Below are 25500 nucleotides of genomic sequence, written 5' to 3' on the forward strand. Positions count from 1 at the left end.
TAGTGCAGTGACTGGGGCATTGTCCTTGGGTGCACCGTCAAAATGACTGCTTCTGGCTGCCCTGATCCCTGGAAGGATCGGGCTGGACATGTGGACGAGAGGACGACTGGTGGCATCACTTAAAACCCATCTTTGTCCTTTTTGTAGAAGCTGGAACAAGGGGTACCCAAGACCTAGATGACGGCAGAGGCGGGGGGGACGGGGAGGGGGAAGACACGCACGGAACGGCTTTCTGGCCTGCTGAGGAGTAAGTAGGCCTAAGGAGCAGAGGGTGGCCTGGGAGTCTAGCATCAGTCAGCTCAGAGAAGAGCCCCATTCCCTCGAACGGGAGGTCCTAGAGGGTGGATTGCATCGCCTGGGACAGCCTGGAGGTCTGTAACCAGGAGCTACGCCTCATGGCTATTGCAGAGGCAACCACCCTGGACACCGAGTCCGTGGTGTCCCAGGCCATCTGGAGGACACCCCTGGCTACCACCTTACCCTCCTCTATGAGGGTGGCAAACTCCTGCACCCAATCCTGTGGGAAGCTCGCTTTGAACCTCCCAATGGAGTCCCACAGCTTGAAATTTTATCTGCCAAATAGGGCCTGATGGTTAGAGACCCTAAATTGGAGGCTTGCTAAGGAATACATTTTTCTGTCACAAGTCCAGCCTCTTGGCATCTTAATTTTTGGGGGTGCCTCTAGCCTAGCCCTTTCATTGACGGCAGACACAACCAGGGACCCACAGGAGGGTTGCGTATAGGTATTCAAACCCCTTTGCGGGGACACAGTACTTCTTTTCCACCTTCCTGGATGTGGGCAGAATGGAAGATGGTTAGCCACACTGACTTGGGAATCTATAGGACCCCTGGGTGAATGGGCAATGCGACCCGGGCTGGGGAAGAGGACAGAATGACACTGAAGAGGTCATTGAGCTCCTCAGCTAGCTCCTCAACCTCCAAATCCATGTTGGCCGCCACCCTTTTAAGTAGGGCTTGGTGCTCCCTGAAGTCATCAGGGGGGCTACCAGTTTGCGATGGCCCCGCCACCACCTCATCTGGGGACCATGAGTATGACTGCACCACCAAAGGCTGGAGGGCATCCCCTTGCTGCAACGGGGACTGCTCCACAGTTTGGCACTGCTTTGGATTGGGCTCTCTGCGCAAAAGCCGGTGCCACGCTGTGCTGGGGGTAGCATGTCCAATGCTGCCTGGGTGGAGGGCTGGAAGTACAGTGCCAGCATCAGTCACCCCCCATGGGTTCCAGTACTGCCACTCGGCAGTCCATGGCCATTCACCCCATGCCAGTGCTGCAGGCGCCTTGGCAGGCTCCTAGCTGGAAGACAATTTGCCCCAAAACAGTGGAAGGGCTAAACTGTCCCTCTGACCAAAACCACTGTCCTTCTGATGACCAGATTGGGGCCGTGGAAGCCTGAGTCTGTCAACTGACTCTTGTCAGCAACCGGTACAGTGAAGGCGAGGGCCGGTGCCTGCCCGAAGAAAGCACCAGGGCCCCAGCAACCAGTGCCGTGACCAGGAATGGTCTCGTGTTGGAGGAGACCTGTGAGGCGACGGCAACCGGCGCCCTGGCGATCTCTGGTGGGAGGACCGTCGGTACCAGGAACACGGAGATTAGCGTTGTGACTCTGGAGTCCCACGTCTTGTAAGCAGAGACCATGGTGTTGGAGATCTAGGCCTCCTGGCTGGAGGCTGGGGTTGTGGTACCAAGGTCCTTGGCCTCTGGTCTGGGACCGGGGGCATACCACTGCCTTTGGGGGCGGTCCCATCACCGGCTTGGTCGTCTGAGCTGGTGTCTTGGCAGGATCAGCCATGCGGCAAGGCATCTGTGGTGCCTATCGGCCAAACTGTTCTTTGGTCGCTGGGCCCGCCTCAGGTGCGGATGGCTCTGCGATGGGCCAAGAACCCCTACTGCTCCCCAGAATCGGAGGTGGGTCCCTGGCTGGGCTAGAGGGTCTGACCACAGCGGTACCCCCCAAGATCCTCCGTTGCGGACACAAGGCCTAGCTCAGGTCCTTTGCCCGAACTTCCCTTGCACGGTGACTGCAGACCAGACGACTTCGACTGCTTCTTTGGTACCAGCGAGGGGGAATGGTGCTGGGCGGATCCTAGTGCCAGCATTGCAGATACTGAAATACCGGGCGTGGAATCAGAGTGCAAGGGCTTTGATGCTGGGCGCAGAGCAGCCTTCAGGAGGAGGGCCTTTAACCAAATGTCCCGCTCTTTTGGAGTTCGGGGATGAAAATCTTTGCAGATCCGGCACTTGTCTTTTCGCTGAGACTCCCCCAGGCACTTCAGACAACTCTCGTGAGGGTTGCTGATGTGCACTGCCTGGCCACACTCAGAACACAACTTAAAGCCTGCAGAGCAGGGCACAAAGTGCCAGCCAGGACTCTAACTACTACTAGAACACTTAACAAATAAAGTGATCACTGGCTAAATAATAAAGGAGAACGATCTAAACAGTGAAGAAACACTAATGCTCTTGCTAAGCAAGACCAGGTGCTCCAATCAATCATCATGGGTGGTAAGAAGGAACTGAGAAGACATAAGGCTGGTGGCGCCCCATATACTGCAGCATGAGAGCAGCACTCCAGAGGACGCCACAGCCAGCCCTACAGATACCACTAAGGCAAAAGTCTCAGACAACTGTGGACATGGGTGTGCGCACCTCTAGAATGGAATCGATATGAACAAGCACTCGAAGAAGGACTCAATCTAATTTGGAAGGATAAAGGATTTGAACCTGTGGTTCTGAGGAGTCTAGGCGATTAGCTGGATCTGACCATCAGGGCTATTCACTTCACACTATGCACTCCAACACCAGCCAAAAGAAACAGGAAGTCATGAGCGGCATAGAAACTATATAGATTTGAGGAATTCAGAAAAGATGACAAGCGGTACACAAGTGACAGCACTGGGTGGTGGCTGATTATCAACAAATTAATAAACAATTCGTCTGTGTCAGTTCCTATCCAAAACAATGCAACTGTTCATTGTTCGGACTTTAGGATTCCAGTACTTAAAGTCAGTATACAGCAAATAGAAATTGAAATAAGAATGTAAGCCTAATTCTAGGCTTTTTGACATTCACTTGCACGCCTCCCACTTGTCATTCCTCACCATGAAATTGCCCATTCGCTGAATGTCTGGGTTAGATACTGAAAGTTGACTGAAGGTTACATTTTATTTTCCAAGTATTAACACTATTAGTCAGCACGCTTTTCTGTTACCAGAGTGAAGGGGAGAGGTAAAGGCAGGTTTCAACTCAGAACTGCAAGTCCTAATACCTGCTACTACTCAGCCTCTCTTGCAATATTTCAAGTCTGAAGTAATTTAAACAGGGGAAACAAAAACAAAAAACTTTTAAAAAAGTTCACATATCTCAACTACTTTTTTTTGTTTTTGTAAATGCTTCAAAAATATATTAATCTTATTTGTTACTTTAGCAAGGACTTAAGTTCCAAGAAATTCAGCTAGATCAACTGAAATATTTTATAGTTTTAGTATTAATTTTTCCCCTGCATCAGAAGAGTATAGTTACCTTAGTCTTCTTAAGCCTGAATACAAGCCTCCATTATTCTAAGAATTAAAGATCTGATCTACCTGGGAAGATCCCTGTGCCTGCAAGCAGATCTATTTACTTCGCCTGGGTTTCATGTAAGGCTCTACCAGCATAAATCAGTTCACAGGATCAAAGCCTAAATTTTGTTGTTAAGTCTACAAAAAATTATGTTATTGTAGTTACCAAAGGATTGTGATGGACACCGTACAAACACAGGGTATGTCTACAATGCAAATTAAGGTGCAACTGTAGCACAGAATCCTAGAATATTAGGGTTGGAAGGGACCTCAGGAGGTCATCTAGTCCAACCCCCTGCTCAAAGCAGGACCAATCCCCAACTAAATCATCCCAGCCAGGGCTTTGTCAAGCCTGACCTTAAAAACTTCCAAGGAAGGAGATTCCACCACCTCCCTAGGTAACGCGTTCCAGTGTTTCACCACCATCCTAGTGAAAACATTTTTCCTAATATTCAACCTAAACCTCCCCCCCAAACTGCAACTTGAGACCATTACTCCTTGTTCCGTCATCTGCTACCACTGACAATAGTCTAGATCCATCCTCTTTGGAATCCTCTTTCAGTTGAAAGCAGCTATCAAATCCCCCCCTCATTCTTCTCTTCCGCAGACTAAACAATCCCAGTTCCCTCAGCCTCTCCTCATAAGTCATGTGTTCCAGTCCCCTAATCATTTTTGTTGCCCTCCGCTGGGACGTTTTCCAATTTTTCCACATCCTTCTTGTAGTGTGGGGCCCAAAACTGGACACAGTACTCCAGATGAGGCCTCACCAATATCGAATAGAGGGGAACGATCACGTCCCTTGATCTGCTGGCAATGCCCCTTCTTATACATCCCAAAATGCCATTGACCTTCTTGGCAACAACGGCATACTGTTGACTCATATCCAGCTTCTCATCCACTGTAACCCCTAGGTCCTTTTCTGCAGAACTGCTGCTGAGCCATTCGGTCCCTAGTCTGTAGCAGTGCATGGGATTTTTCCCGTCCGAAGTGCAGGACTCTGCACTTGTCCTTGTTGAACCTCAGATTTCTTTTGGCCCAATCCTCCAATTTGTCTAGGGCCCTCTGTATCCTATCCCTACCCTCCAGCGTATCTACCTCTCCTCCCAATTTAGTGTCATCTGCAAACTTGCTGAGGGTGCAATCCACACCATCCTCCAGATCATTAATGAACATGTTGAACAAAACCGGCCAGAGGACCGACCCTTGGGGCACTCCACTTGATACCGGCTGCCAACTAGACATGGAGCCATTGATCACTACCCGTTGAGCCCGACAATCTAGCCAACCTTCTATCCACCTTATAGTCCATTCATCCAGCCCATAATACTTTAACTTGCTGGCAAGAATACCGTGGGAGACAGTGTCAAAAGCTTTGCTAAAGTCAAGGAACAACACGTCCACTGCTTTCCCCTCATCCTCAGAGTCAGTTATCTCGTCAGAGAAGGCAATTAGATTACTCAGGCATGACTTGCCCTTGGTGAATCCATGCTGACTATTTCTGATCACTTTCCTCTCCTCTAAGTGCTTCAGAATTGATTCCTTGAGGACCTGCTCCATGATTTTTCCAGGGACTGAGGTGAGGCTGACTGGCCTGTAGTTCCCAGGATCCTCCTCCTTCCCTTTTTTAAAGATGGGCACTACATTAGCCTTTTTCCAGTCGTCCAGGACTTCCCCCGATGGCCATGAGTTTTCAAAGATAATGGCCAATGGCTCTGCAATCACATCCACCAACTCCATTAGCACTCTTGCATGCAGCACATCCGGCCCCATGGACTTGTGCTTGTCCAGCTTTTCTAAATAGTCCCAAACCACTTTTCTCCACAGAGGGCTGGTCACCTCCTCCTCATGCTGTGCTGCCCAGTGCAATAGTCTGGGAGCTGACCTTGTTCGTGAAGACAGAGGCAAAAAAAGCATGGAGTACATTAGCTTTTTCCACATCCTCTGTCACTAGGTTGCCTCCCTTATTCAGTAAGGGGTTCACACTTCCCTTGACTTTCTTCTTGTTGCTAACATACCTGAAGAAAGCCTTCTTGTTACTCTTAACATCTCTTGCTAGCTGCAACTCCAGATGTGATTTGGCCTTCCTGATTTCACTCCTGCATGCCTGAGCAATATTTTTATATTCTCCCCTGGTCATTTGTCCAACCTTCCACTTCTTGTAAGCTTCTTTTTTGTGTTTAAGATCAGCAAGGATTTCACTGTTAAGCCAAGCTGATCGCCCGTCATATTTGCTATTCTTTCTACACATCGGGATGGTTTGTCCCTGTAACCGCAGTAAGGATTCTTTAAAATATAACCAATTCTCCTGGACTCCTTTCCCCCTCATGTTATTCTCCCAGGGGATCCTGCCCATCAGTTCCCTGAGGGAGTCAAAGTCTGCTTTTCTGAAGTCCAGGGTCTGTATTCTACTGCTCTCCTTTCTTCCCTGTGTCAGGATCCTGAACTCTACCATCTCATGGTCACTGCCTCCCAGGTTCCCATCCACTTTTGCTTCCCCTACCAATTCTTCCCAGTTTGTGAGCAGCAGGTCAAGAGCAGCTCTGCCCCTAGTTGGTTCCTCCAGCACTTGCACCAGGAAACTATCCCCTACACTTCCCAAAAACTTCCTGGATTGTCTATGCACCGCTGTATTGCTCTCCCAGCAGATATCAGGGTGACTGAAGTCTCCCATAAGAACCAGGGTCTGCGATCTATTAACTTCTGTGAGTTGCCGGAAGAAAGCCTCGTCCACCTCATCCCCCTAGTCCGGTGGTCTATAGCAGACTCCCACCACATCACCCTTTTGCTCACACTTCTAAACTTGGGCAGGCATACCTGCACTAGTTTTAATCTAGCTAGCATGGATAACAAAAGCAGTGAAAATGTGAGGAAATGGACCCCAGTGTGGACCAGCAACCCAAGTACATATGCAGGATCGTCTGTGGGCATGCACAGGGGTGGCTGTCCCACACTGCCACATCTCTACCACCATTGTTATTTCTGCCAGCTAGATTAAAGAAAGCATGGGTATATGTGTACCCATGCTACAATCAGACCTTCTCTTGCAGCGTAGGCATACCCAGAGATAGGGAGAGTCCCTGCCCTAGAACAGACAAAGGATTGGAGACAGAAATATAATATACAAGTAAATGAATATCATGAATTTTTTGCACAGTATCGTTTACGGGGGTTGGGGGGAGAACACTGTTAAATTGGGAACAGAGGCAGGGTGAATGATTTGCACTAGCAACGTGTGGGGTTTTATGGACAAATATTTTACATACCATGCTAATCTCCTCACCCTATTCAGAATACAGTTAAGTCAAAACATCCTGATTCCATTTGCAATAAAGAAAATCTTTTTACTGCCAATCTGAAAGCAAATCAGCAGCAGCATACAAGCCTTGCAATTCAGAAATAAAAATCTAATACTTTATAAATTAGGAAAAAAGGCAATTTCTACCCTCAAATTAATTACATAGCATTAGGGGATTGAATCATCTGCAATGGTTTTACAGTCCTGGATATAAAAGTAATAAGAATGTTTGTTACAACATGCTCTATAAGAAATATCGGAAGAGATTCCCCTCCTAGAAAGGGGTTAGGAGGTCAAAGCGTGCAATTTTATGACTAGATATATCAACCTAATAAAACGCAGCACGCAGCACCATCACATGAAATATACGTAGCTAAATTATGTAATTATGAAGATGAGGGACTAACACCATTGGCCAGAGGTACTAGTGTCATATATTGTAGATGTTTCTACAAATCCCCGTCAATGCATCTAAATCCTGACATGCAACAGTCCAACTACAGCCTAAGGTACAGTCTACGTATAAGCAACCAGTTATTAAACATCGTAATTTTTGAAGTAAAGTAACATACCATGGACTGAGAAAACCACATCCCTTTTGCAATATTGCTAACCCCAAAAAATTAAAAAAGTAATGAGACTGGCCCCAAAATCATGAGGGGTTTTTTGTTTTAGTTTTTTAAATAAAGAGGCTATATAAAGTTTTTTAGTCTGTCTTAATTTTTTAACTCCCCATTCCATGTGTGTGACAATTAGTTTTCCCCACTCTGAGCACCAGACTGGGAGCTAAGAAATGCTGAGATGTAGTCCCAGCTCTGACAACTATGATTTTAGACAAGTAGCTAGGGCTTCACACCAAGATGCCAAGCACCCACAATTCCAACTGAAGTCAATGGGAGCTGCAGGTGCTAAGAACCTCTGAAAAAGGCAGATCCCATAACCATTCTGTGCCCCAATTTTCCCATCTGTAAAATCGAAATACCACCAGTTTCCTATTAGCAGGGGTGTTGTGACAATTCATTTTTGTAAAGCGCTGTGAAGATGAAAAATGTACACTAAGTATTAAAAATACTTCATGTTATGAATGCCGTTTCCTCACTCTTCATAGACTAAATACCTTGTCACTATTCCCTCTTTTTAGTTATCACTTGCACTACTCACCCATTTTTGTTGTCAGGAACTGATTGATTGTTTTTACCAGACAAGGGTAAAATAAGTTACCTTCACTATAATTTTGTTTTCTCTAAATGAGGATCAGCTGCTCTGTCCATGTAAGAGCAAGATTTTATTTAAAAACCCACACACATACACAAAAACCAGAAGACTGTCCGTCATGATTGAGAGCTGATGCAAGTGATATAGGGGAACGAATGCATACTCACAGAGAGACAACCTTCGATAGCCAGCCCTCTAAAATTCCAGTGATCTCACTTCTTGCTGGCTATATTCACAAAGCTCATACAAGAACCGTAGGAAAGTTTGTTCTATTAAACAAAAGTAAATGTAATTTTGCTGCTCCTAATGTAAATATTTTTTAATTGGTTGACTTTTCTTAACCTCCCAGACTCTATTAATTTGTCATATTCACACTGAACCACCAAGATAGAACTGGTGCTCAGACTCTACAGTGGGGAATGTTTTAGAAAAAATATAAGCTAGAAAGATGCACTCTACCATGGTCAACTTAATAAAATGAATCAAGACTGACTGGAGATTGAGTGTGGAGAAGCAGGGAGGAAAAGAAGGTTCATAGAATGAGTCTGTTCATTATTCTCATCAGGCTGAGGTCTCACCTTCACTCCCCTCAGGAAGAATGGTCTATTTTATAAGTCTGCTCTTTGAAATGGCTGAATATAAAACAGGTTGCAAAAAAACAACATCGGGAGAATACTTCATAGACTTAGTCAGTAACCACCCTATGACAGAGGAGCATTATGGCTATCCTTTTGCCTCAATAATCAATATGGTATCTCCTAAGCATTTGTGCCGTCCCCACAGATGAGCTGCAATATGAATCATGAATGGAGAGGAACACCTTCTGGCAGAAGTCAGTCTGAATGTGAGAAAATGGGCATGGAGAATTTGAGGTGCTATGCAGTGTCTTTGGTGAGGCCTAGAAAACTCTCTTCCACCATAGTGTCCACCTAGTCCCAATCAGAACTGTTCCAGTGACAAAAAGCCTCACCAATCTAGGCTGACTCTAAAGGCAGAATTCTCATTTTCTTGCTGAGCAATTTTCTGTCTATTTTGCAGATAGAATCAACTAGATTCAAACACAATTATCCAACTCAGTGGGAGCAGAGATGCATCACAAGGTAGCAAATTTATCTTCTCGGTGTCAGCTGTGGCCAGTGTCATTCACAAACAACCCTAAAGATACTTTGAGATTTTTCTAATATATGCAAGATGAATCCATGTTCTACATGGCTACTACAAACCAAGCAGTCTGGTGATGTGAGCATCATAGATTAAGATGGCCATCCAAATATGGTTTCTGGAGCAATGGTTGGACAGCCAGTTGTTTCTATCTACCTGCCACACTGCTCTTCCACTAGAATGGAGATATTAATCTTATTAAATCACCACTGTGTTTTTAACCATTTCTTTTTAGGAAAGATTATTGGAATGGTTTTAGCAAAGGAGTTCTAGTGCCATCTGGGATCTTCAACATTTAACTGACCACTGACAGTGTAGTTAGAAGCCTGGGTACACCACAGTGGCCAGACTGTCTCAGTGATCAGTCTTCTGCTAATAAGCAAAAGCTGTGTGTCCATGCAGTCTTCCAGGTCTGTCCAAAGCCTTTGATACAGCAACACGTTGTTGACTGACAGAAGTGGATGGAATAATTTTTGAGTAGCTCTGGGAAGTTGCTCTTCTACCCTGAAGGTGGTCTCTTGCAGAGCACCACAGGTCTCTATTCAGCCAATTCTCATGTGTAAGAATCACGTGCAGACAGACCTGAGATTGAAAGGTTGCTTGGCCTGCAATGCCATCATCATGTGGCAGCCAAGGTTTACCTTTGTTAGTAGGACACAGATGTCCTTGTTTTCCCAAAACCAAACTTAAATGGGAGCTTGGATAAGACTAAGCTAGGGAGCTCAACCTATTAAAAAAGAAGATGTACGTGTTGCTGATGGGTCAGGGACACTTGTTCTGACACTTTTAGGGATGTTTATGAAAAGAAAAAAAATTAGGAAGGTTGCTTAGACCTCTCTCCTGCTTCTCTCCTCTCCTCCTCCAGAGGAACTGGGACCTCTCTCCACCATACTCCCCTCTCCCCAGAGAAACCGGTACCCCCTCCTCACCCCGTCTATAGCCAAGGGAGGGGGCCCAGACCCCCACCACTGAGGGAGGAACAGCCCTAGGAAAGCTGTCCTCCTATGCTGCCAAGGACCCTTAATTACTTTGGCCAGTCCCAGGCCTGGACCTCCTTCCTGGGATGATTCTCCTCCTCTTACCCCCCTTTGTCACATCCCCTCTCTCTTCCTGCTATCTCTTCTTGCCCCCTCTGAATTCTCTTCCCCTACAGACTGTACAGTGAGGGTCTGAGAGGAGGCAAGACATGGGGACTGTCAATGGAGTTTTGGGGTGCTGCTAGATTCACCATCCAAACCACAGGCTGTGTGCAGAACTAACTGCCCTGTGTGTACCCTGCTGGTGTGCTCTAGGTACCAAGAGTGCATTAACATATTTCAGCAGAGCCCACACAGAACAGTTAGCGTGCAGCGCACAGACCATCCCTTGGGTGGTGAATCCAGCAGTACCCTAACACCTTCAAAATGGCTGCAACTTGACTCCCATCAGGCCCTCACCAAGCAGTCTGTGCATGTGCTCTAGATTGATGAAGAACGCCCCACCCCCCACTGCCATGGCACTATCTGCAGTTTTTGTCACGAGTGATGATGAGTTAACACACACACACAAAGGTGTGTGCATGTTTGCAAAATGAGTAGATTTATACCTGAATTAGTAACTTTGTTATAACATGTAAAAAGTGGGAGGATTATGGAAAATTAGCAAGGGCTGGCATCTCTGCAGGGGAAATATATGGTCTATCTACTCTTAATTCAGTATGCAATATGGACTATTTGAACCTCACCTGCTCCTCAGAGAGTACAAGAAATGCTTCCCCATCCCCACAATTTATACCTAGTTAGGAGATTTTGACCTCTACTCTCAGATGTTGTCCTTACCACACTTTGCCTTTGTCAGTTATGCGCTGCCAAAACAACAAGGATCTCGTAAGAGTCATAGCTCATTCAGTGATGCATGTGATGTTCCCTGGATAAAACAGCCCCATCCTCCCCCTCTCTCAAAAAACTCCACAAACTATTAATTGTACTCTTCTGCACTACCATTAAAATAAATAAATAAAAAATCAGTTACATACTCATCCAACCCTCAAATCCAACAAACCTTTTACCCACACCCCATCCAAATGCAACAACCCTTCCACCTCTAAACCCTCATACTTCCAACGCCTCAGATCTTCCAGGTGGCTCCCCATAGCAGTGGTTCTCTATCAGGGGTCCAGGGTCCCCTGGGGGGGCCCCATGAGCAGGGTTGCAGGGGATCCGCCAAGCAGCGCCAGCATTAGACTTGCTGGGGCCCAGCTCAGAAAGCTGAAGTCCGAGACCTTGAGACCCACCACCTGGGGCTGAAGCCAAAGCCTGAGCAGATTAGCTTGGGGGGGGAGGCAGCGCACACCGTGGCATGAGGCCCTAGGCAATTTTCCTGCTTGTTAACCCCCAATGCCAGCCCTGGCTTTTACATGCAGAAAACCAGTTGTTGTGCCACAGGTGGGCCATGGAGTTTTTATAGCATGTTGGGGGGAGGGGGGGCGGCCTCATAAAGAAAAAGGTTGAGAACCCCTGCCCTATAGGGCAGCTACTACTGAAAGCAACAGCCATCCTGTGACCTCTGGCTGTGGGAGCTGTTGGTTAGATGGGGAGTGGAGTCTCCTGGCAGTGGTCCATTGGGAGAATGCACCCCCTCCCTTTGGTTCCTAAATTGGGAAGGTCTACCCTGACTGCTGGCTATCTACCATAGCTGGGGTGTGTGTGGCTACGGAAATGCTTGGATCAGTTGCGAAACATGTTTTCCCTGCTGGTAGTAATGGAGATATCCTCTGGGGGTAATGGGGCTTCAGGCCCCCTCCCAATACAGACTCTGATCTCAGTGCTGGGCAGGCAAGTACTGCTGATGGCTATTGTAGCTGTGGCACCCTGACATGGTACAGCAACATCTTGGCCTTGCCTCCTCTTTGTGAGCAACTGGAGTGACCTGCAGAGGGGCAATGTATCCTCTCTCTAAAAGTGCATGGGAAATGCTGGTGGAGGAGTTCCACCTGCAGCAACTACTACAGTGGCAGCAACAGTTTGCAACTGTGTATTTGAGAGATCTCCCTCCCTCCCTGCCAACCTCACAAAATGAAACTAAGAACTCCTGACCTTATAATGGGGAGTGATATCAATCATTATCACGGTACATGCATTTATGGTCTAAGCTTCAGCTTCAATGCCAGTAAGGCCTTTTTTAACAACTCTGTTTAACAGAGAACTTCCCAGCCCACCAAAAAAAAAAAACAAAAAAAAAAAAACACCACACAAAACTTACACCACTTACTCTGGAAAGGCCTGAATGAAGAGATAGGCCTTGCATCATGCTCTGAAAGAAAGTAAACCCAAGCCCCTGCAATGGAAGTAATCACATTCTAGAGGCAAGAGCCTCTGCACTGAGAACACCCTACTAAAAATCCCTTTTCTGCTCCTGGATTCCTGAAGGAAGGTTGTGCAGTGAAACCATTGCTTCTTCTCCAGTCAGTCAGTCTAAGGGGAAGGGAGGTTACCTTGTGATAAGAGTATATTCTAGGGTCTGAGTGTAGGGGCTACACAGCGCTCCCAGCCTTGCTCGCACCATAAGCACAAAACCAAAGTTGGCCCAAAAATTCAAAGTGCTGCTCCTAGACCACAGGGATATACCCTCGATACAACCCAATTTGCGTCCGTCCTTCCATGTTTCCCTTTGACCTTACAGCACCTTGACACGCTCCCTTTCTGGGGTTCTGTGCTCCCAATTCATCTCTGTGTCTGTGTAATCAGTAACGTGAAACTGATACTATCTTGTCAGTTGTTTGTGGTCTTCTTGTCTAGCCATGAGAAGTGCTCCTTACAGCACATTCATAAATCTCCATTGCCCACGGGATGGAAAAAAGTGAGAAAAGAAAGAGGAATGTTAATCTCTCCTCCTTCCCCTCCAGCAGAAGTCTGTACTTCTACCACACAGAGGCTTCCCACGGGAGGGAAGGCCATAAAATCTGTGGAGCCAAAAGTGCCTGAAAAATGACTGCAAGTTGCTGTCTCTTCAGTTCTGCTGCTGTAAGGTATCCTAAAGCCAGTCAATGAGTTGCTGATGGAAGATCAGTCTATGGAGTCTTCACAAAAATGCAGGGCCCTTAAGCCAAACTTGTCCCATAGCCTGGCAGGAACATCAAAGTTGGACTGACCCAAGATTGGATCAAATTTCACTCTGTAGTTCCTACAGATACTGCTATGTAAATATCTTGTGAAGGACAGGCAGTATAGGCGCTACCCAGCTGTGAGACTCTCCGTACGAGAATTTTTAAAATGAAGTGACAGAGGAAGGCACATCGGAAGCTATATGAAAACCTGCGATCATGCAAATTTAAACGGATAGAATATTACCATACACTTGATGTCAACCCTAGAGTTTAGGAATCACCCTATGTAAACAAGCCCATCTCTTCACGACAAGCTTATAAAAAGGAGTATGCAGTAAAATATACATGGATGAAATATTAAACTTTGAGCAGTGGCTACTACACATAGCTGTATTTAGTTTCCAAATGGAGTTCGAGTATGCACAGTATTGTATATATGCCATATACAAGGATGGGGAAGAAGCCCTAAGCAGGAAACAGTAGCTAGTATTAGATTAGCAAAGTTCACCCAAATTTAATGGTATGCTCAAATCTGTTTTTGATTTGCAAACCCTGCTGACATGAGATAAGAGGATATTTGGAATTAAAAATAAAATAATCAAACTAAAGTGAATCAAATGCTACTCAGCAACAGATGAGTAAAACAAAACAAAAAGTCAAATTGTGACCTGCCAAACATGACAATGTTCCTTACCACACCACCCAACTCCCATTTTGACACAATTTAGCCATCATGAAAGGTACCAGGCTGACTGCTCTGGAGTTTCCTGTCCTGAATAGATGCAGCAAGAATGCTTCACTTGCACAGCATCCCTCCAAGGCAATACGAACAACCCCCACTTGGAGGGACTCCCTCTAAAGGTGAGAGGATAGCTTAGTCTCAGTGGTCTGCGGAGATTCCCCAAGAGTCAGTGCCAGGGCAATAGTGGGCTTGAGGATGTGAACACCGAACTGCCAGGAAATGGCTTGAGACTATTCACGTCTTTAATAGATCACCAAGAATTCTCTGGATCGTAACGACTTGTGGTTACTAATGACTAAGGGCTTGATTGTGCTAATTCAGTTTTCCCTGAACAACGTCCAGAACAACGTGCAGCACTCTAAAAGTAACGCAGGGAAGAAACTGGGCCTCAGAGAGATAAGATTCTTTACCATTGGCAGAATACTACCCCCTGCACCAGGTTGGAGTGGGGAGCCATGCTTCTGCCCATTCATCTAGGAAGGGAAGAGACTATGCATAGCATCTACTTACTCCGATAGCCCCAGACCCAGGTTCAGGGATCCTATGTACGAGTTAGGGTTGCCAACTTTCTACTGGCACAAAACTGTACACCCCTGCCCTGCCCCTGCCCCTCCTCCAAAGCCCTGCCCAGCGCCATCTCCAAGGCCCCGCCCCCTACCACTCCATTCCCCCCCCCCCCGTCACTCACTCTCCCCACCCTCACTCACTCCCTCATTTTCACCAGGCTGGCTCAGAGGGTTATGGTGCAGGAGAGGATGAGGGCTCTGGCTGGGAGTGTGGGCTCCAGGGGGGAGCCAAAAATGAGGAGTTCAGGATGCAGAAGGGGGCTCCAGGCTGAGGCAGTGGGTTTGGGTGGGGGTGAGGGCTCCGGCTGGGGGTGCAGGTTCTAGCATAGGGCTGGGGATGAGGGTCTAGGGTGCAGGAGGATGCTCCAAGCTGGGATCGAGGTGTTCGGAGGGCAGGAGAGGGATCAGGGCTGGGACAGGGGGTTAGAGTGCAGGTTCAGGGTGGTGCTTACCTCAAGTAGCTCCTGGAAGCAGTGGCATGTCCCCCTCCGGCTCCTATGTGGAGGCGTAGCCAGGCAGCTCCAAGCGCTGCCCTGTCTGCAGGCACCACCCCTGCAGTTCCTATTGGTTGCTAACCAATGGGAGCTGTGAAGGCAGCACTTAAGGGGTGAGCAGCGTGCGGAGTCCCCTGGCTGCCTCTACGCTTAGGAGCTGGAGGGAGAACATGCCTCTGCTTCCAGGAGCTGCGTGGAGCCAAGGCAGGCAGGGAACCTGCCTTAGCCACACTGTGCCCCTGACCAGACTTTTAACGGCCCAGTCAGCAGTGCTGACTGGAGCGACCAGGGTCCCTTTTCGACCAGGCATTCTGGTCAAAAACCAGACACCAGGCAACCGTAGTAGTATGAGTGAATCCCCAAAAATGACCAGATTTAATGACCTTAAACCGTAAATAAACCAGTGATCAAGAAGAAAAATGTTTAGTAGTCTCATCACCAATCCCCTTCCATTTCTTGGTCCAGAACTCTTCTATTCCACTGGTAGGGTGAATCCTCATCCCCCACACCAACCTTCTCTCAAGACTCTTATTCCATCCGTAAATTATGTGTGTCCAAAAAAAAAAAAAAAAATTGTAGCATCAGCCTTAAGAGTAAAATTTCTTGCTGTTAACTTATGCCATTATTCTAACTTTATTTAAACACAGCTTTATGTAGTTTGCCTATCTTATCATTAAATAAAATTTGTGAAAACCTCTCCCCCACATACACACATACTTTAGACTGTTTACACATTTAGTCCAAGAGGATGTTCTCATTTTATAAACAGTTTGACTAGTGACTGCATTATTAGCAGGGAAAAAAATGACTTGAGGATAAAAATGTAGGCAAAACACTGTCTGCTAAAGCCCAAAAGTGGAACAAAAAGACTAAACACCAGAGTTTAAATTAAAAAAAAAAAAATGGTTCAGAATTTTAGCTGAGGAAATAAATAGCATAAGATATGCTCAACCAATTTTGCCCTTTCCCTATTTACAGAATTTTCTTGAATGTATTCATATTTGACAGTTTGAGATTTTTAAAAAGCTGATTGTGAGCAGGTCACTGTGTCTATCTGATACAACATTCTAAATTTGACTTGTGTTGGTTAGTTATAACTGGTCACGCAAGTCATGTGGCACTGTTTCTGTTCTCTAATAGGATGAACACAACACTTATTAGGAAAAGTGCTTGAAGAGCCATGACAGGAGTAGCAGATAAGCAGGACCAGGAAAGTATATACTGTAATACTTTAAACCTTTTCCTTTCTGGGCTATACAGGCCTTGCCTTCATTTCCTCTTACCTAATTATTCCTAGGGTAAAAAATACTCCACTACAAGATTTATTGACTAGGTTCAACATTTAAATTAATTTTTTTTTTCGCTCACACTTATTTACATGTGCACATGTGGTCCTAGTTGCAAAGAGTATGGTCTGAACCCTGCATAGCTTGCTTAATTTACTGCCTCGAGGCTATGAAAGGGATATTGGGAAACCCATAATTCCATATGAAATATATTATTTCCAGTGTGAATATTTGCACAAGATTAACATTTTCTATTCACAAGTACTTGAATGTCTGAGCATAAAGTTAGCTTTTTGTGGGTATTCATATGAATAAAATTCAATTACTTGAATATCTGTGAAAAGCAAATACAACGATGTGTCAGCATAGCCTAAATGAATTAGTTTTTGATTAATCTCAGACATTTTTTGTTTGTATTTGCCTAGCTCTATTCAAAATGATGCATCACAGATTTAGTAAGTAACTTTTTCTTGCCACTCAAGCACACTTTCATAAATAACAAAAAGTGAGATCACACTAGGTTTGTGTAGGACAAAAGTAAATTTGAGTCTTAAAAAAAAAAAAAAAAAAAAAAAAGACATTGAGGGGTACATATGTAGGCCAAAGGAATATTTAATTTTTATCTAGTTGACATGATACTGCTAAGGCAAAAAAGATGTGTTTTACAACCAATTCTATTGAGCTAATTCTGGGGAGTTGAGAACGTTCAACTGAAGTCAGTAAAAATACTCTTGGCAATAAGTATTTGCTATAATGGATCCTTGACTATGGAGTCATTCATCCGATGAAGTGAGCTGTAGCTCACGAAAGCTTATGCTCTAATAAATTTGTTAGTCTCTAAGGTGCCACAAGTACTCCTTTTCTTTTTGCGAATACAGACTAACACGGCTGCTACTCCGAAATTATTCTTTAATGTGCCCCTCAAACAATCTACGGAAGACAGTCTTGCTGAAAACAACCCTTAAATGTCACAACTCAAGGAGGGGGGAAAAGCCAAGAATATCACTAAAAATGTTCCACTTAAATAATGAAGAATCCCTTATATTTTACCATTATAGACCTGGATTTGATAAGTTCTGAATTGCGTTACAGCAATATTTATTCACCACAGCATAAATCTTCCTTACACAGTAGTGAAACTGCCTAAAATTTAATCGTCAATCATTTTTATTTTAACTTGTCAACAATTGCCTGAAATAGGCATTTGTTTTATAGTCCGTTTTCATATGTCATTTCATATGAGTATAAAAATATTGCTCGGGCATGTAGGAAAGATATCAGGAGGGCCAAATCGCACCTGGAGCTGCAGCTAGCAAGAGATGTCAAGAGTAACAAGAAGGGTTTCTTCAGGTATGTTGGCAACAAGAAGAAAGCCAAGGAAAGTGTGGGCCCCTTACTGAATGAGGGAGGCAAGCTAGTGACAGAGGATGTGGAAAAAGCTAATGTACTCAATGCTTTTTTTGCCTCTGTTTTCACTAACAAGGTCAGCTCCCAGACTGCTGTGCTGGGCATCACAAAATGGGGAAGAGATGGCCAGCCCTCTGTAGAGATAGAGGTGGTTAGGGACTATTTAGAAAAGCTGGACGTGCACAAGTCCATGGGGCCGGACGAATTGCATCCGAGAGTGCTGAGGGAATTGGCGGCTGTGATTGCAGAGCCCTTGGCCATTATCTTTGAAAACTCGTGGCGAACGGGGGAAGTCCCGGATGACTGGAAAAAGGCTAATGTAGTGCCCATCTTTAAAAAAGGGAAGAAGGAGGATCCTGGGAACTACAGGCCGGTCAGCCTCACCTCAGTCCCTGGAAAAATCATGGAGCAGGTCCTCAAAGAATCAATCCTGAAGCACTTAGAGGAGAGGAAAGTGATCAGGAACAGTCAGCATGGATTCACCAAGGGAAGGTCATGCCTGACTAATCTAATCGCCTTTTATGATGAGATTACTGGTTCTGTGGATGAAGGGAAAGCAGTGGATGTATTGTTTCTTGACTTTAGCAAAGCTTTTGACACGGTCTCCCACAGCATTCTTGTCAGCAAGTTAAGGAAGTATGGGCTGGATGAATGCACTATAAGGTGGGTAGAAAGCTGGCTAGATTGTCGGGCTCAACGGGTAGTGATCAATGGCTCCATGTCTAGTTGGCAGCCGGTGTCAAGTGGAGTGCCCCAGGGGTCGGTCCTGGGGCCCGTTTTGTTCAATATCTTCATAAATGATCTGGAGGATGGTGTGGATTGCACTCTCAGCAAATTTGCGGATGATACTAAACTGGGAGGAGTGGTAGATACGCTGGAGGGGAGGGATAGGATACAGAAGGACCTAGACAAATTGGAAGATTGGGCCAAAAGAAATCTAATGAGGTTCAATAAGGATAAGTGCAGGGTCCTGCACTTAGGATGGAAGAATCCAATGCACCGCTACAGACTAGGGACCGAATGGCTCGGCAGCAGTTCTGCGGAAAAGGACCTAGGGGTGACAGTGGACGAGAAGCTGGATATGAGTCAGCAGTGTGCCCTTGTTGCCAAGAAGGCCAATGGCATTTTGGGATGTATAAGTAGGGGCATAGCGAGCAGATCGAGGGACGTGATCGTTCCCCTCTATTCGACACTGGTGAGGCCTCATCTGGAGTACTGTGTCCAGTTTTGGGCCCCACACTACAAGAAGGATGTGGATAAATTGGAAAGAGTACAGCGAAGGGCAACAAAAATGATTAGGGGTCTAGAGCACATGACTTATGAGGAGAGGCTGAGGGAGCTGGGATTGTTTAGTCTGCAGAAGAGAAGAATGAGGGGGGATTTGATAGCTGCTTTCAACTACCTGAAAGGGGGTTTCAAAGAGGATGGCTCTAGACTGTTCTCAATGGTAGCAGATGACAGAACGAGGAGTAATGGTCTCAAGTTGCAATGGGGGAGGTTTAGATTGGATATTAGGAAAAACTTTTTCACTAAGAGGGTGGTGAAACGCTGGAATGCGTTACCTAGGGAGGTGGTAGAATCTCCTTCCTTAGAGGTTTTTAAGGTCAGGCTTGACAAAGCCCTGGCTAGGATGATTTAACTGGGACTTGGTCCTGCTTTGAGCAGGGGGTTGGACTAGATGACCTTCTGGGGTCCCTTCCAACCCTGATATTCTATGATTCTATGATTCTATGTCTGTAGTTTAAAAAATGTGACCGTTTCAAACTCTTTGCATGGAGAATGTTTGTAGACTGCATTTACATGCAAAGACAGACTTGTTATAATAAACTAGTCTCTTGGGTTCTGCAGGGTGGCCAGTGTACATTCTACAGAGGCACTTGCATCATCCTATAGATAGGTGCTGCATTCAGAGTGTGGCTTTCCACTAAAAGCAAAGGAGCAGCCTGAAAAGGCATGGCCCTGCAAAATACATAACCAAAGGACAGGAATGGGTTAAACCATTATTTTCCTGCCAAAGATGTTATCCAGTTACCTACCACTTCTGGAATGTGAATTTTAAGTGATATTGTATTACCGTACTTTAACACGTACAAATTTCATTACAACGTTATACCAAAACAGGATTACCGCATGTAAAGAATCTGATTACACTTGTCTCAGGTACAAGGTTTTCATCTGGCAACACATGGGTTTTAAACTTCAAATACCTGAAAGTATCTGCTTTAGGTGGGAGGGGAGAAAATAAACTATCCTTCAGAAAAGGAAAATGCTGCTTAACAAGGCTATAGCTCATTTCTTCCCAACAAATCAAGTCATTGATAAAACAGAAACCATTTTAGACCATTTACTGTAATCAGCCTGGGTAAATTTTAACCAAAGCATCACTGTAAAAGCTAGTAATGTGGTGATACTCTCATTACAGCACACACATTTTTTAAGAAAGACTTTAAAAGACTAATATAATAAACTCAAGATAGCATCGTCATTTACAAAATAACTGGCATTTTTCTAAAAGCTTTTGAGAAGCATGCTCAGTTTACATCTCCACTTCCTGTTACTATCTCTCCTCTTTGCTTTTCATTCTTTCAACCAAAAATTACATTACTGATGCTACAGCATTTCACTATCAGGATAAGGAGTCAGGACAAGATTTCTGAACGACTGAGCAGTGAGCGTGGTGTCACAATTCAACTGTGAACTATCAAATAAAGTAAGAAGTGTATTAAAGACTTAATTACTATACTCCTAGTATTCATGTACACTACAATTCTTTGGCATGTTCAATTTATAATACTTTTTCCATCAGGTGAAGACAGCTGACAGTGTAAAAACTGGGGCCCAATCCCACAAAATTGCCTTTTACAGTGTCCCTAGAGGGTTTCTAAAAAACAAAGATGTTGCAATTAAAAAAAGAAAGAAGAACCATCAGCAGCAGCGAGCAACAGACCAGCTTATCTCATGATTGCGCTCTTTGGTGTGAAATCTTGACGCAGGCTTAAGACAAGATAGTGAGTGTCACAACTACTTCAAAGTTTGCATTCATATATTTTCAGTGCAATTTTAAAACTAATAAAGTCTCTATATAGCCAAGCTCGTTGCTTTGTTCCAAAGTTGAGGTCTCAAAATAAACTCCATCATAAGGCAAAAAGACAAAAAACAGTTGAACAGTTTGCAATGGGCCAAAGCATAAAATGTTGTTCATTGTTATCGATTTATTATTTTTCTTCAAATTAATTAAAAATTAACCAAATTCTAAATTTCTTATCTATTCAAATCCCTCCCTGACTACAAGAATGACACTGAAAAACACTTCTATAATGTATATCTTTTTCTTTACAAGATGTTCTTGTGCCAACAACGCTGAACGGTCATTACTAACTCTGTTTTCACAGGAACTGACTACAACCCCTTTGCTGCTTTTGTAGTTTACATGACGAAACAGCAGCCTCCCACTTATTTCAGTTTACAAATTATTAAAGTGTCTTTTCTCCACTAGTCCTAAAAATATGAATCCAACTCCTTGCTTATGTTAGGGTGGATGTGGTGAAGTGGAGGATATCTGGAGGATCTAGTCAGACTGCTGAGAGATTAGGGTATTTTTTTACGAATGTTACATCTAATACTACGCTAATAAGGTTGGTAATAGGAGGCATTTTACTAATGGGGGGGCATTTTTGCCCTAGCACTCCCCAAGTACTGATTTGTTGGAACCACAGATTTTTTACATCAACCCACTTTATCTAGGGTTAATGCCAGCCAGTTTCCCACTGTTTGAGACATTATTTGGCTTCTCCAGTCAATGCGAAAATGGGGCTAAGTTCTGTAAATATAGAGTAACTCCACCAATTTCAGTAGAATTACTCTATATTCACACTACTGTAAATGAGATCAGAATCTGCTCAGAGGTTGTAAAAACGTGAGACTTTAGTGATGAAAAACATTCAAGCTTGAGAAAGGATACTTTTAATAAAGAGATTAATTCTGCTCTTTTCCTACAATATACAGAACTGCTCAGCTCAGAACCATCTTTGTTCCAGTCTTCAAAAGTCTAACCCTGTTTAGACTTTTCACTGACTTCCATACATGTAGTACAATCAAGAGTTTGGTATTGTGATTCTGCTCAGTATTTTACACTTTACTCATATTGTACTCCACATGAGTGATTTAGAGATTCACCTTAGTGTGGAAAATGTCTCCTCTGCTGTACAAATGGTTATGTGCATTCTATTTTTATTTAGAGCAGGCAAACAAAAAGACATCATTGTACATTTAAAAAGGATTTATGGAAGTTAAATGCCTAAACACGTTTAAACGTCTGGCCCAAGGTAAAAACAGCCTTTAAAAGCACATACAAAAATTTACTAAATATGACTACGCCACTAAAAATATTGCAGATTAAGACTTTGATTCAATGAATATTTTTTTAAAAGGCAAACCCTCCCCACTATAGTGGTATTTATTCGTATGTTATATTTAACAATCACATTAAGTTTTGCCTCTTTTGAGTTCAGGGAACCAGCATGAAAACTATAATAAAAAATTAAGATTAACTATTAGCCAAATTCATTAAACATTATGTATTTTCAAAAGTAATGATTAAAAATATCATGTGGAAATGTATTGCATTATTGCCCTTGTACGCCCTGTAAAAACTCATATTTAAGTATTTTCTCTTTCTAAATGCTAACACACATTTACACAAAAGGTATTGTGCTTATGATAGTACAAGATATGAGTATTTGTATAAATAGAGAAAAAAAGGATCATTAATATTTGTTATGCACGTAAGACCTCCTGCAGTCAAAAATCACGACTTTTACAGGATTGTTGCACATAATTGCATAATGGACACTAATAAAATATTTTAAGGTCATCACAGCTGGCTAACAGTTTTGTGTCAACCACTATTCACAACAAGTAGCTTTCGTTACCATTTTGAAATCGAGGAGACAACAGACAGTGAGTATTCCTCACTATTTTTCCAAACTGAATGCAGTTAATATTTATATTTTATTTATGCTATGCCCAAAGCTCTCTGGATAGCTAACAAAATATAACTTGAAAGCAACTTTACTCAAAAAAACCCCAAACTAATCTGCAAAACATTTCACTAACCTGCCTTCCAACATTCAACAAATAGAGAAGTGAGGAAGGATGGATGATGCTTTGATTAAAGCACTGGACAGAAATCCAGGACTGAAACTAAATTCAGCTCCAGGCTCTGCCACAGTCTCCCCATGTGACCTCTGGCAAGTCACTTTGCACCTCATCTGTAAACTTGGACAATAATACTTTCTTTCTCTTCTTGTCTACTTAAATAGTGAGCTCTTCAGGGCAGGGACACTCTTGCTAAGCAAAGTGTTTGTCCAGAGCATGGCATAAAGGAGCCCCAATCTTAGTTGGGAGCCTCTAGATGCTATCACAAAAAACAAACTACCACCACCACCACCTGTACCCATAGGACACTGGGAAAAAAATCTAGGCCAATTACTGAAGAAAAATCTAGACCATCTACTGGGCCAATTTACATTGATGAACCAGTAAACTTAAGAGTATTTCAGACTCACAGGATCTCAGTGGAGAAGCCCTGCCTCCTAACCTCTGAAGATTATGGTATAGGACAGTCAGCAAACCCAAACCTGTTGATTCAGCTGCTATAGCAGCACACAAGGTAAAATAATATGTTGCATGTACATAGGAGCATCATTCATCAGAAGATCTCAAAGTGCTTTACAAACATTAAAGATCAGATTCCCCTGCAGAGGGGAACTCAAACTACTCAGACCAGGGGACACAGAAGGGGGCAGTGTCAGCTCCAAGGCATGCCCCCCAGTTCCCTGAGATCCCACAGAAACACTTCCTCCACCTCTCCCCACAACTATATTTTCTAGCTTTTAGGGTACATGAGTGAACCGTCAAGTAAAGCTGCTCTGCACTACATGCCTGGGGTGACCAGATTTTCAAAATAAAAAACAAGAAATTAGTCATTGGTGGGGAGAGTATTTAGGGGGCAGTTTTAGTGGCCATTAGCAAGATGTGCATGAACGGGGGGGGGGGGGGGAGAAAAAGAGCGAGAGAGATCTACCAGCCAAGCAATGCCCACTGACACCCCACTCCTTTCCTGATATTCTGTGGATTTGACTACATGCAGGAAGGGACTGGTTTAAGGACTCACAAAAAGAAGGTCTGGGATGGTACAGGACAGGGTGTCAATACAGGACAGACCTGCTGGGTTAAGTTTTTGAGGTGCATGTGAACTCACACAGCAGTCAATTTCACCAGCTCAGTGGGTGGTGGTTTCCTCTGGTGTCTAGCTGGCATGAGAGTGACAAAAACACTATACTCTTAGTTACTAGGAATGATCACCACAGACCTCCTCCCCTCCAGGCACCACATATTTGTCATCAGCTTGAAGCAGTATTGACTCACATGGTTCTACACCTGCTACTACATCACCTCAAGGGCTGCCAGCCAAGGACAGCATTGCTCCTGAAGGAATTTTAGAAGCTAACAGAATTATTATCCACATAACAGGCAAACATGAAGGACTCAGCCTGAGACCAGGCTACAATTTTGGGCCCAACTCAAGTAGTTCTGATTCAGCAGAGTTCATCGCTCATGAAGTACCTCAGGACCATGACATCCATTTGTAAACTGTAAGCTCCTCATGACAACACTCCACACTGTTAGTGTTCAACAAATTAATAATGTCACCACCCCAAAAAACCACAACTCCCCTCTCAAGAGGGAAAAAAACAGCACAAATGTCCAGGTTACTTAACAAACCATCATACTTGCCACAGCTCTCAACTAAACCCACCTAAACCTCCAGCTTTCCAGACCAGCTTCTTCACTCAGCCACCCCCAAGACGGGCTTTTTCAGTCCATAGCAGGTGAATCCAGTTGCCAAGACTCTTTCTAATCAGCACTTTCCCTACCCTCAGTTGCTCTCTGGTTCAGACTTTGTAAAGGAGGAAGGAGCTGAGGGAGTACAGCTTGTAGGAGGAAAGAGGTGTCACATAGCAGCAAAGTACACACCCCCACCTGCCAAAAGAAGGGGACCTAAGCATAAGAACTACCTCTGAAATACAGGTGGAATATTTGTACTCTGAGAGGACAGGAAAGGGGTGTGGATGCACTGGTGGAAGGGAAGATCGTGGATGGTGAGAGAGGGACAAGGTGGTGAATTGGCATAAGAGAATGAAAAAAAATATTGGATTAATGAACTTGAATGTGCATTAGGATAACTGACCAGGAAACATGATTCCGTGGCAGGGGCAGATATTTTATACTGTATAGAAATGTCATCTAAGTTTGAGTTTCTCTCCTGCTTTCTGTCAAGCGAAGGTAGGCAGGTCTGCTCCCACTGCTTCTACAATCATTTGTCCCATTGCTCTCTCCCACAGCCTATCTTGTCCTCTACAGCCTGTGAAGTCCACTTTTTATGAAGCAGGATTACTGGCACCCGATTCCCTAATCTTTAAAGGTCTACATACTTCCTTTTTAAAGAATGCAGACCCTTTTCCTCGCACATGGGAACTCACCATTTCTTTTTCTATTCCTTTGGAACTGAATAAGGGGTCTCTTTCTACTATAAACCTTCATTCTACTACAAACACATCTTGCTCCATGAGCCCTTCAACTTCACTTGGGCATTTATGAGTACATGGA

The 25500-nt window shown here is 44.3% G+C and overlaps 1 protein-coding gene across 33 annotated transcripts in view; it reads right to left on the bottom strand.

Moving 5' to 3' along the window:
- Positions 1-25500, bottom strand: part of TRERF1 (transcriptional regulating factor 1) — a 141726-nt gene that overhangs the window by 98149 nt on the left and 18077 nt on the right. Inside the window, exon 2 of one of the 33 annotated variants that reach the window (XM_043511833.1) lies at positions 24909-24967. The exons of the other annotated variants lie outside the window; for them this stretch is intronic. The gene's annotated coding sequence lies outside the window, so the exon portion shown is untranslated. The remainder of the gene's footprint in view (positions 1-24908; positions 24968-25500) is intronic. 33 annotated transcript variants of the gene reach the window in all.

This window comes from Dermochelys coriacea, chromosome 3, assembly GCF_009764565.3.
Source record: "Dermochelys coriacea isolate rDerCor1 chromosome 3, rDerCor1.pri.v4, whole genome shotgun sequence".
Classification (NCBI taxonomy): Eukaryota; Metazoa; Chordata; order Testudines; family Dermochelyidae; genus Dermochelys; species Dermochelys coriacea.